This window comes from Mus caroli, chromosome 15 (assembly GCF_900094665.2).
Source record: "Mus caroli chromosome 15, CAROLI_EIJ_v1.1, whole genome shotgun sequence".
Taxonomy (NCBI): domain Eukaryota; kingdom Metazoa; phylum Chordata; class Mammalia; order Rodentia; family Muridae; genus Mus; species Mus caroli.
In genome coordinates this window covers 90,369,105-90,380,712 of record NC_034584.1, presented here as the reverse complement: position 1 = coordinate 90,380,712, position 11,608 = coordinate 90,369,105, and the positions used below count along the sequence as shown (strand labels likewise).

The 11,608-nt window shown below is 49.7% G+C and overlaps 1 protein-coding gene across 3 annotated transcripts in view; it reads left to right on the top strand.

The window, feature by feature from the left end:
* Positions 1–1,409: 1,409 nt before the first annotated feature.
* The window catches only part of Slc38a1 (solute carrier family 38 member 1), a 71,818-nt gene continuing 61,619 nt past the window's right edge, over positions 1,410–11,608 (top strand). Inside the window, exon 1 of one of the 3 annotated variants that reach the window (XM_021183413.2) lies at positions 1,410–1,880. The gene's annotated coding sequence lies outside the window, so the exon portion shown is untranslated. Of the gene's footprint in view, positions 1,881–1,951; positions 2,228–2,309; positions 3,310–11,608 lie in introns of those variants that run through there. The other 2 variants (XM_021183412.2, XM_021183411.2) reach the window with 2 other exon arrangements.

Below are 11,608 nucleotides of genomic sequence, written 5' to 3'. Positions count from 1 at the left end.
ATATATATATATATATATATATATATATATTATATATATGTATATGTGTGTGTGTTGGGGGCCTCATATCAGCAGGTGTATGGGTGGGGGCGGGGAGGGGGTTAGTCCAGGTTAATTGAGTCTGCTACTGGCTCATTTACCTATTCAGGGTAACTTATTCAGTCATAATCATAACAAAATCGTTGATTTTGACTTCCTTTAGGAAGAAAGGTAAAAAGAATGGATTTTCGGTGTAAACTTACAGTGTTACTGTAATACATAAGTTTTTCACACGAAGAAGGAGCAACAGGACAAAAAAAAAATGGCTCGGGGTGGGGGTGGGGTGGAAGATGCTGTGATTGAGGAAGAAACTGCCCTTCTGTTTGCAGTGACCTTCCGGGTTTCCAGGCATGTTCAAGAACACACCTCCCACGTGTTTCTTTGGAAGCCAGTGTTTAACTAACCACGACCATTTACTGCCATTGGAAGGGAGCAAGAATACCAGCCACTAAAAAGCTTAAATCTTGGTTGGACCCTCACTTTCCCAGCGGAGACTGAAAATCTGTAAGCACTGCAAAACAGCATTACTCAGCCTCTTGAAAGGCTCCAGGTAGAGTCATTTTTGAATCATGATTCAACCGCCATTTCTTGTTTTGATGGAACAGGAAGATGGAACAGTGATGGCTAACATGTTGATGGCTAACTTTATGTTTAAAAATCTCTGTGCTTAAAGCAAATTTAGACCTCCAAATGTTAAGCGCTGCTAAGGGTTCATCTTTATTATTATTATTATGTTTTTTTTTAACTGCTGGTTCTGCTTCTGTAAACAAGCTTGCAAGAGAACAGATTGAAGCTTTGTATTCTTTGCCTTTGTAAAACCTTGGCTGAGGTGTCTGGGTGCTACATTCGGAATCCCAGCTCGGCGCCAGTGTCTGAATAAAATCCTCTTGGTTAAAATTTATTAGTGGTCAGGCTGATGAATCTCCAGCAGGAGCCATCCGGAGGAGAGGGGCTCAGGCTTCCACGCGGCAGACTCCGTGGTGGTGGTCTCATTGGCTGGTGTGCAGGTGGGATTTCCTGTCGCCATTTTAAGGAGAAGCGACTGTGCCAGCCAGTCAGTTAAGGGGCTGCACTTCAGACAAAGAGTGGGGCAGGAGGAGTAACCCGAGGCGGATATGGCTTTCAGCCTGTTCCTTTTTTCCAGGCCCAGCAAGGGTAGAGTCACGTGGTCGGGGCAGCAGGGCTATTGGTGTAGACCCCTTGGGTTATTGTCACACTCTGAGTCCCAGGGGGTCCCCAGAGCTGCTCTGGGGGGATTGCAGGTGTCCAGGTTTCCAAAGATGTCCCCGCGCGTCCCGTAGTCCACCACCGCCCCTGGGTCGCGGGGCTACCCTCACGCTGCTCCCTTCCCACAATGCAACTCCGTTCGGTGAGGCCCTGGCGTACCCCAAGAGACGGCCCCCTGCCACCGCCTGGGCGAGTGAGCCGCTCCACCTCCAACCCCGAGGGTGCGGGTGCGGCAGCCGTGGCCCCAGCTGAGGCCCCGGGAGGGCGCAGGCAGGTGCCGGGAGGCGCGCAGCCTCCGTATGCTCGGGTACCACCAGCGCGTTGCTCGCGCATCCGCTCGCACTGCCCTTCCTGGATGATCGGTGTCCGCCAGCCGCGGTCGCCTTGCGGTCCCGTAGCCCAGGGGGAAAGAGGAGCAAGAAGGCGCGGCGACCAGCGGCATGTGACCCGCACTGCTCTACCGCACGCAGCTCAGCTCCGCCGGCGCGCGGGCAGGGAGGGATGATGGTCTGAAAGGCCGCGCTCCCGTCCCCAAACTGCAGATGAGAAAGGGCGACGCGCCTCACGGGAGCCAATGAGTCAGGTTGGAGCCCCTCCGCGCCGGGCGTGTGAATGTAAGTGTTGGCGGGCAGAGTGTGGGTGGGGGGAAACTCTGATGCAACCAGCCCTGGGGGGAGGAGGAGGAGGAGGAGGAGGAGGAGGAGGAGGAGGAGGAGGGGAAGGGGGAGGAGGGAAAGGGGATGGGGAGGAGAAGGAGGAGGTACTCTCTGCCTGAAGGTCGCCGGTAACCCGGCCTTTTACCTTCCTCCGAAACCCGCCACGCGGATCCTCCCCGCCCAGTCTTGCAGACCTGGGGCCACCTTTCCCTAGCTAGTCCTTGACACAAAAAAGGACATCTAACTGCCGGGGACGGCCTGGAAGGGCGGACACTTTGGTGGCGCCTTTCCCTTTATTTCTCGAGGTAAGGTGCTTTTGGAGGGCAGAGGGAGCGGCGACTTGGAGGGAAGGGGAGTTTGAACAGGAAGGGAAGGAGGTAACTCAGACAGCCTCCATGTCTCGTGGACACGGGCAGAGCGTCGCGGCGCCTTTCTAGAAGGCAGGAGTCCGGTGCCCTTCCCCGAACGCAGGGACCCCAGATACCGCCTTGGCTTACAGTACCTTACTTTGTAGACCTGGTTTTATGGTGATGGAGTGTGCCACCAGATCTGGTGTCACTTTCGCGGATTAGGACCAAGCATGCGATGTGAGGGGCACAAGGTACACCGAGGAGTGAATCAGTCTGCATCTTGGGACTGGCTGGCAGCGGAGCCTCGGAGACCGGCTTCCCAACGCGGTAAACAGGTGCACGTTGGCTGCACCTCCACGGGCTCGGCCCCTGTCTCCGCTCCGGTTAGTGGGAGGATGCTGGCAGTGACTCACTTTCCTCTCCCTCTCTGGAGGCTCTCTCCCGAATGAAGAGCCAGTGATAGGCTACTTCCTCTACGAGAGCCGGGTCCGGTGGGGCGGGAGAACAAAAGGCCACTGCTTGCGCAGGACCCTTGCGCCCTTGGTCTCCCCTCCCCCGCACCTGGCCCCAAACGTTGCGGCAAAACGCTTATAAACTGGTCGGCTCCACGCGGGGAGGAAAACGCGCGGAGATCTCTTGTAGCCCGTCTTCATCTCTCCCAACCCCCGCGACAGCCCGGCTCCGGGTGCGGGGCTGCTCCGCACCCTCGCGAACGGCGCGCGGATCCCGGTGCATCGCCCGCCGCTGGGTTTCGGCCCAACTGTGCTCGCACTAGAGTCGAGTGCATATGGCGGCAAAAGGAATTTCGCGGTAAGCGCGTCACGCCGCGAACTGCCTTTCACAAGCTGCCTCGGGCCGAGGAAGGTGGTGCTTACTCCAGCCCTTTGTGTCTCGCTCTGCGGCGTGGACCCGGGCTCTCACCAGCCTGTTCCATCGGTAGGAAACACACTGGCTTGGGGATCGCGTACTTGTCTCAGACCGATAGACGGTGTGTACGACGGTGTGGAAGAGAGGAAAGGACCCACTGCTAGAAAACGGTACGCATTTGCAAGATTTAACACATCCGCGGTTTTTTGTTTTTTGTAACTTAAAAAGAATACAATGGAGTGTGTGTGTGGGGGGGGTAATTGTATGGTTTGCAAAACGCGGGGCTAGCAAGGCTGTAATTTGTCACCTTGATACAAGAAACAGTGCTGCAACTCGTGCTTTTTCTGACGTCAGAAGGACAACGGAAATAAAACCTGAGCTGGCTGGCCTCATTGTCAAATAACTCACCCTATAGGAAACTGGCAAGTCCCGCCACTGCACGGGTCTGGTATGGCCGCCTAACCTCTGCCTTAAAATGACTTAATTGATTCTGCTGTTGGGTTACTTAGTTCTCAGTGAGTGGCTGAAAGCAACGGAAACGTGGCCTAGTTTGATTGAGGTTTTGATCTTAATAGGGATTTTTTTTTTTTTTTAAAGAACAGGTGTTGAATAATTAGGGATGCTGTGTAGCAGGCAGCTACTAATCAGTTCGAGTTCCGGCTCCCGTGTCATGTCCATTTCAACAGGAAACAGACTATGGGTGAACGCAAACAGAAATGCCAGGTGTTCAGGTTGCCAAGACATGAGACAGAGTCATGTGAACCCGGAGGATCCTTGGGATAGGAGAGGTTGTGTGAGGGGTGGCGGGTCTTCCTTTCTCAATGAGGAGAAAGAATTGTCTATGGGAATAATTAGGGGGAGATTTTCAGAAGAAATAGTGCTTACGGCACCCTGGGCTGCCTGTAATCCAGCAGATACGTTGTTAAGTAGATTTAAAGGTACTTTCCAGTCTTTAAACTTCGCTGCTTCTGAACATTTTTTACCTTGTTTCATGGACTGAGGGTTACACTGAGAAAGCAGCGGACTTAAGAGGTCTGGCATCTGCTACCACGTCCACTTTTTTTTTTTTTTTTTTTTTGTCCTCTAATGCCAGGGATATGGGAATTGCTTAATAAATTCTTGCTGGATTGTGACCTTGGCAAGGTAGCTCGCCCAACCCCTTTCTGAGGGGCAACTCTTTTCTCTGTTCCATGATTGGTCCTCTTCCCTCCCGGTTGAAACACTGCAGTCTGTCTGCTCTGCTTTTCTCTCTTACCATGGCCTCTCCTTTTGAACAATGGTAGGGCATTGAAAATGTCTCTTGCTTGTCCTTTTGTCTGCATCCCCAAATGTGCAAACCCATCAGGTGGATTGTTGAGAATCAGGAGCTGTGGGCTGGGAAGTCCCTTGAAGTGTCTATGGATGTGGGAGACAGATGCAAGCGTGCTCAGGAGCCAGGGAGTCAGCTTAGATGGTGTCAGAGCCGGTCAGCCTTTCTCTTCCAGGCTAAACGCGGCTCCTGTAGCTCAGCCTGGGCACCTCCACAAGTTTAACGTTGTATCCTGTTTTTAAAACAGTCCATGTTTTGTAAGGTCCTGCTCTGCACTGAGTTCCCACTTGCTTAGAAATAGCCTGGATTCTTTTCCCAGGTATCGAGAACCCTCACCTTTCTCTGTCTCCCAAGTGACATTGTCTTTCTCCCAGGACACACTGCAGATTCCTCTTGGTCCCAGGTATTTTTCTGCCCCAGTGGCTATGTGGCTTCCAGAGTAGAATGCCTACTGAAATCTTGTATTTTGTGACAACCTGGTCAGGGTGCTATTTTTCTGGCTCTTACAAGTGCTTAGTGACCACCTTCTTTTTTATAGAGTTTTTCCCCCCACTCTGGGTGCCACACCAGGTGGTGGAGCAGAGATGGTAAGGCCTAGCCATTAGCTCAGATCTGCATACCAGGCTGCGACTTAATGGCCTTGGGAACTTGCGGCAAATTGTTGAATGTCTCTGAGCTTCAGAATTTCCCCCACTCATTTATTAAATGAGATCAACACCCATGGTGGTTATTGAGTTATTCCAGAGATTTCATTAAGATGGCGGGTGATGTAAGGGTACTCACTCTCATCCGTACGATTTGATGGCTTGGTTACTGGTTTTCTGCCGATCATTGGTTTCCAGCCACTCCTAAATGGCAGAGGAGTTCAGATTCGTAGAAGGCCATGTGGCAATGGGGAGTGGGGTTGGAGAGACTCGCTTCCAGAGAAGTTGCTAACTGTGGGCAACTCAGGCGACAGGTTGAGGCCTCACTGTCTCCATCCACAGTTGTGCAATGAGAACCATCTGGGAGACTCTTTGAACAAGTCAGGGCTATTCGGGACACCTCCATCCAAGATCACTGCCAAGGGCAGGCTTGGAAAGGGTTGTTTGTTGTTCGTTTGTTTGTTTGAAGTGTTTCTCAGCCTGGCTCCACAGCAGACTTAACCTGTGCCATTGGAAATCTACTAATTTACAGATTCCATCTCCAAAGATTCAGACAGAGAAGACAAGAGAATGAAAAGAAAGCAAAGGCCCAAGCCAACAAAACCGGGCCGGGTGATTCTGTAGTAGTTTAGACTTAAAAGCGAAGCCCACAAACCAAGCATCCGATTAAATGAGGATGTCTACGGGTTGCCTGGTGACATCTTAGCCACGTGAGGCTGTGAGCTTCACTGACTTTTCCCTTCGATTTTACTAACCATCCAGCTGCTGACATCATGGGGCCCTAGCCTCAGGTTACAACGTGTGGCCTGTATTTTCCCAGGCTGGAAGGCCCTTCCAGTGAGACAGCCAGGATCACGAGCAGAAGTAATGTGAGGATCTCAGTTTCCATCTCTGGCAATGACGAAGGAGAGACTGTAAAGGAAAAGGGACAGGAGAGGCTGTGGCCTGAGGAGGGAGGAAGAAAGGGACTGCTGGGAGGGGGAGGAGCTGAGGAAAAGGAGCCTTAAGTTATCATAGTTCCTGTTGTCATTGCAGACTGGTGAGCAGGGCCTGAGTAAGCTTATGGGGGATATTTTGTGTGAGTTACATTTTCCCTTTTAAGATTATTTGGAGTTAATTTCTGGATTAAAAATTAGGATGTCGGGGCTGGAGAGATGGCTCAGCGGGTAAGAGCACAGACTGCTCTTCCAAAGGTCATGAGTTCAAATCCCAGCAACCACATGGTGGCTCACAACCATCCTTAATAAGATCTGATGCCCTCCTCTGGTGTGTCTGAAGACAGCTACAGTGTACTTACATATAATAATAAAATAAATCTTTAAAAAAAAATTAGGATGTCACTTCACATACGGATTTCCAGCGCTCCTTAAAAAGTGTCGGTGGGTGTGGTAGCGCGTGCCTTTAGTCCCAGAACTCTAGGGGAAGAAGCAGGAGGATCTCTGTAAAGCCTGGCCTATAGAGTGGGTTCTAAACCATCCAAGGGTCTACGCTGTAAGACCCTATTTCAAACGAAACAAAACCCTAAAGATTGGCTTGTTCCTTTTGCTGGTTCGAGGGACCTGACTAAATCCTGTCTTCTCCAGTTCTGTGAGCCTTCGCTGTGTTGCTAATCTGTCTAGCCTGCCGGGACACACGAGCTGTACTTGATCTTGCCTTTACTCTCAATCTGTAGGACCTTAAGGCTGGCTCTCCATGAGGCTCCTGCAGAGAGCATTTAAGGTATGCATAGTTGGATCGTGTCCCAGCCCCGTGGTGTCAGAGGTCACTCTTTATGTCTGATGTTCTTCTTTAAGTTTCCTGGACTGTGCCCATGTCCAGCTAGATTGGCAGGAACTGGTCTTGAGTCAGCTGTTGAGATGTATGCATAGGCTCCTCTGCTTGGTAAAAGTTGACCTGTAAGCAGGCAGACCAGCCAGAGGGGGTGAGACCTGGGAGAGAGCCTGAGAGAACATCTGCCCATTCAACCCCCAGAGACCCAGACAGGGAAATGTTCCATTTCTGCGTCATCAAGTGACCTTTGAATGATGATGTGTCTTTGGGACTTTCTTCTCTTTTCAAATTGAGGTACTTGAAGGTCTCTTTGTTAAAAAGACCTCATTTTCATATGCCACTTTAGGGTGCTGTTAACCCCTTTACGTTTGCGATTTTCCTATGGCATTTCCTTGGGACTTGGCTGTCAGCTCAACTAGGGGTTAACTACAGTGTAACTACTGCCCACTGCTTTTAGTAGAAGGTTGGTCTTTGATCACGAATATCAGTATAATAACTAGAAGCGCATATGCAGAGAATTGTGCTTTTCATTAGAGCATTCACGGTTGCTTTTGACTGCTTACATTTGTTGTGATTCTAGAAATCCACTCTCAGTTACTGAGAGTTTTATTTGTATTAGAAGTCACATCAATGGACTCCCTGCTCAGTAAACTCCAAATGTTGGTCTTTATTATTATTTTACAGTAGTATAGAATCTGTTTTCTTCCATAGATTATATGTTGACTTGACTTTTGACTTTCTATCTCAAAGAAGTCAATGTCATTTTGAATATTGGATATTCATATACCTGGGCATATTGAAAGCAGAACCTTGGTTGATATGTAGAGACTTGAACAGTCGTAGTATGCAACAGGTAGGATAAGGTGCAGTGTAATGATAATCTGCTCTATAATTCAGTGACTAGTTGACATACCCCCAGTGTGTGTTCCTCCTTCTTTTCTTTTTTGGCTTTTCGAGACAGTGTTTTTCTCTGTATAGCCCTGGCTGTCCTGTAGACCAGGCTGGTCTTGAACTCAGAAATCCGCCTGCCTCTGCCTCCCAAGTGCTGGGATTAAAGGCGTGCGCCACCACGCCCGGCTGGCCAGTGTGTGTTCTTAATGAGCTTTCTTTGCCACTGGGTTTCCACCCCATCAGCATGCTGACATTTTGAGCCAGATCTCATCAGCCTTTGCCATGCCGGTTTAGCGCCGTTCCAGCCAGGCCTGCTGGAGGCCTAGAGTGACCCCTCATATGTGAAACCAGGAATGTTCCCAGACTTTGCCAGATGCCCCTGATGCCCCAGATGCCCCTGATGGGCAAAACTGCTCCCTGTTGAGACAGACAGCTTTGGTTCCTTCCTTCTCTGGACTTTTAGAAGCCACACTGAGAATCTTAAGCATTCCGGGCGCATTCTGGGCGCGGTGGCAGGATATGATGAAAATACCTTCCCCCGAAGCTGTGCTTTCAGATGGATTTTTCAAACTCGCCTCATCCAGATTCAACCCAAAGGGAATTGTGTGCAGGTTCATGAAGGTGGACAGGGCCGTCTGCTACTCACACTCGAAGTGTTTATGTCTCTCTTCTGGAGAAATTGTATGGGTGCGGATCACTGCGTGTCTGCAGACTTCGCTTTAAAAAGACTTCCACCATCTCCAGTGTTAAGGAGCGTCTACTGGGCTGTGTGCCTATGAGGTCTGTGTTACCTTGATACCGCTCCCCCAGAAAGCTGAAATTGTAAAAACAAACAACAACAAAACAATTTAAAGAAAAAAAGAAACCTCAAAAACAAACAAAAACCATCATCATTAGAATATCTGAATCTTTGATCCAAACCAGTGAGTAATCTGCATAGCAGGTATGTCTGGATCCTTCCAGAGGTCCTGAGTTCAATTCCCAGCAACCACATGGTGGCTCACAACCCTCTAATGGGATCCGATGCCTCCTTATGGTGTGTCTGAAGACAATTACAGCATACTCATATCCATAGAATAAATAAATAAATCTTTAAAAAAGAAAAGAAAGCAAGGACCTATTCCAGTTTGCACAGGGGGGATAGGAAGTCGGGAAGCTATGGACAGGACCTAACAGGGGCAACCTGGGAGCAAGCAGACCACTGCAGCAGGAGTGTGCAGCGTTCCAGCAGGCGCGGGGGGCGGGGGGGATTGCTCTGTACATATTTGGAAGAGAGAGAGATGCAAGGCAAACGTTTTCCAGAAGGATTCTTTTCTGCAGTTGGGAGAAGGTGGCCTGGCAGAGTTAGGGCTGTGAGCTGTAAAGGAGGGAGGGAAAGGATCGGCCTTTAGGAAGGGAAACAGGCAGGCCATGGTGACGGATCCAGTAGGTTGCTTTAAAGTGATACCCAAATTGGAAGTTCAGCTTCCAGTCTGCAGTGATGACCGTGGCAAATAGCCAAGTAGACGGGTCTTGCAAGCCGCCAGAGACCTAAAGAATTTATGGAAGTTTCTAAGCCGGAAGGAGCAGATGGATCTCCTCTCCCCCCTCCCGACTCTTTCTACAGATAAAACAAACCCATACAAAACCTTGTTTTGTGCTGAGGGATCAAGTAGATCATGATCAAGTAGAGTTCGGAAGGGAGATCCCACATATTTGCCCGTAAATCCCAGTTTAGCAAAGAAATTATAGTCTAAAATGAAGGAAAGGAGATCTGAAAGATGCTTGCAGGATGAAACCTTACACCCAGATGGGAGAGTTTGGAATGTGCTGGAAGGGTGGAGTCACAGAATTAGTCCTGCCCTTAGGGCAGATGGGGGAGGGGCCACAGTGAGGGACAAGCTGAGAGGTCACGAGGCAAAGAGACGAAGGCTGACAGATGCCCTTTGCCTTGGTGAAGAAAAGAGTTGTTGTAGCTTGCCAGAACCGTGCAGATCCTGTAACCACAATGCCTGGCTAAACCATGGGATTTAGGGTTGTGCCCAACAGTTTATGTCAGGCGGTGGTGGCGCATGCCTTTAATCCCAGCACATGGGAGGCAGTGGCAGGTGGATTTCTGAGTTTGAGGCTAGCCTGGTCTACAGAGTGAGTTCCAGGACCGCCAGAGCTACACAGAGAAACCCAGTCTCAAAAGACAAAAAAAAAAAAAAAAAAAAGGCTGCCATAACACTGGCCTATAGACAAGTCTCTTAAGCATTTTCTATTTGTTCTTTTCTTAGTTTCTTTATCTTTTCTTTTTCCCCCCAGTTTTTCCAGATAGGGTTTCATTGTATATGTAGCCTTGCCTGTCCTGAAACTATCTCTGTAGACCAGGCTGACTTTGAACTCACAGAGATCCACCTACATATACTTACTGGGTTCTAGGATTAAAGGCCCATGCCACCACCCCCCAGCTTGTTTTAGGATTTCCATTGCTGGGAACAGACACCATGACCAAGGCAACTCTTATAAAGGAAACATTTACTTGGGGCTGGCTTACAGGTTCAGAGCTTCAGTCCATTATCATCCTTGCAGGAGCATGACAGCATCCAGGCAGGCATGGGGCAGGAGCTGAGAGTTCTACATCTTCATCCAAAGGCAGCAGGAGACTCCCCTCCACAGGCAGTCAGGAGGAAGCTCCCATTCCACAATGGACAGAGTCTGAGACTAGGAGCCTCAAACCCTCCCACTGTACTGACACACTTTCTCCAAACAAGGCCATACCTCCTGATAGTGCCATTCCTTGGGCCAAGCATATTCAAACCGCCACCTGACTCAAGCGTTCCCTTGATTAGTGATTGATTTGGGAGGGCCTGCCCACTGTCTCTGGTGCCACCACTGGTCAGGTGGTCCAGGGTTACATAAGAAAGCAGGTCTAGGAAGCAATGGGGAGTGAGCCAGGAAGCAGCATATTCCCACGGCTTCCTCACTTCCTCCTTCCAGTTCCTGTCTTGAGTTCCTGTCCTGACTTCCCTTCTTGATGGAGTGTGGGGTTGTATGCTGAAGCAAACCCTTTCCTCCCAGATGTCGCAGGCTATTTGATCACCCTGTGAATCATGAGGTTGTGTTATTTGCTGGAAAAAAAAACACTTTCCGTTGTAGTGTGGCTCAGCCTTAGCACACACCTTTAATCCAAGAGCTTTCTGCTTAAATATTGTAAACGGGATTAAATAAAGGTAACCATAGGTCAAGAGACCGAGCAAGCAACCAGTAGCCAGGAAGTAAACATAGGAAAATCATAGAGAGTAAGGGGGAGTCAGGAGGACGGATGAGAGACCCACGGGATGTAAGAGAGAGACATTCAGTTCGAAGGAGTTTTTTTGAGAAAGCATGGTAAGTGTGGAATTGTTTCCAGGACATCAGCTGTGGAGGAAGGTTAGCTGAGTGGTTTCTGTGCCCCTCTGAGCTAGCAGGCTTTCACCCCAGCATGTGGCTCCGGAATCGTCATTGATAAAATAGAAAAATTGAGATTTTGTTAAAAAAAAAAACAAACCAACCCCCAAAGTTGCTTTTGTTCCTGGTGTTTTATCACAGCAACAATATCCCTAACTAAGACACTGACTGTCTGAGCCAGGTCCATTTCCGAGATGGGGAAGCCGAGGCAAGAGAATTTAACCTGGCCTCATATGGCTCTTTCATGGTAGAGCCAGCTGGTCAAGGATGGCATCAGGGGATGGTGAAGACCAGGGCAAGGGACTCAGGAAGGAAAGAGACTCACTCGGGACGGTTACACGGCAGGTAAGGCATTCGGAGAGTGCCGGGCAGAAGCCAGAAGGCCAGACAGGATGAAGGATGCATGCTTTCCAGTGCAGCTACAGCCACTGGCATTGACTGGTT